The sequence below is a fragment of the Bison bison genome, unplaced genomic scaffold (assembly GCF_000754665.1).
Source record: "Bison bison bison isolate TAMUID 2011002044 unplaced genomic scaffold, Bison_UMD1.0 scf7180017864079, whole genome shotgun sequence".
Classification (NCBI taxonomy): Eukaryota; Metazoa; Chordata; class Mammalia; order Artiodactyla; family Bovidae; genus Bison; species Bison bison.
The window spans coordinates 1,062,033-1,062,370 of NW_011494651.1; positions in this window are offsets into that span (position 1 = coordinate 1,062,033).

Sequence of the window (338 nt, forward strand, 5' to 3'; positions counted from 1 at the left end):
ATCTAATCAAGGCTATGGTTTTTCTAGTGGTCATGTATGGATGTGAGAGTTGGACTATGAAGAAGGCTGAGCACCGAAGAATTGATGCTTTTGAACTGTGGTGTTGGAGAAGACTCTTGAGAGTCCCTTGGACTGCAAGGAGATCCAACCAGTCCATTCTAAAAGAGATCACTCCTAGGTGTTCATTGGAAGGACCGATGCTAAAGCTGAAACTCTAATACTTTGGCCACCTGATGCGAAGAGTTGAATCATTGGAAAAGACCCTGATGCTGGGAGGAATTGGGGGCAGGAGGAGAAGGGGACGACAGAGGATGAGATGGCTGGATGGCATCACCAAC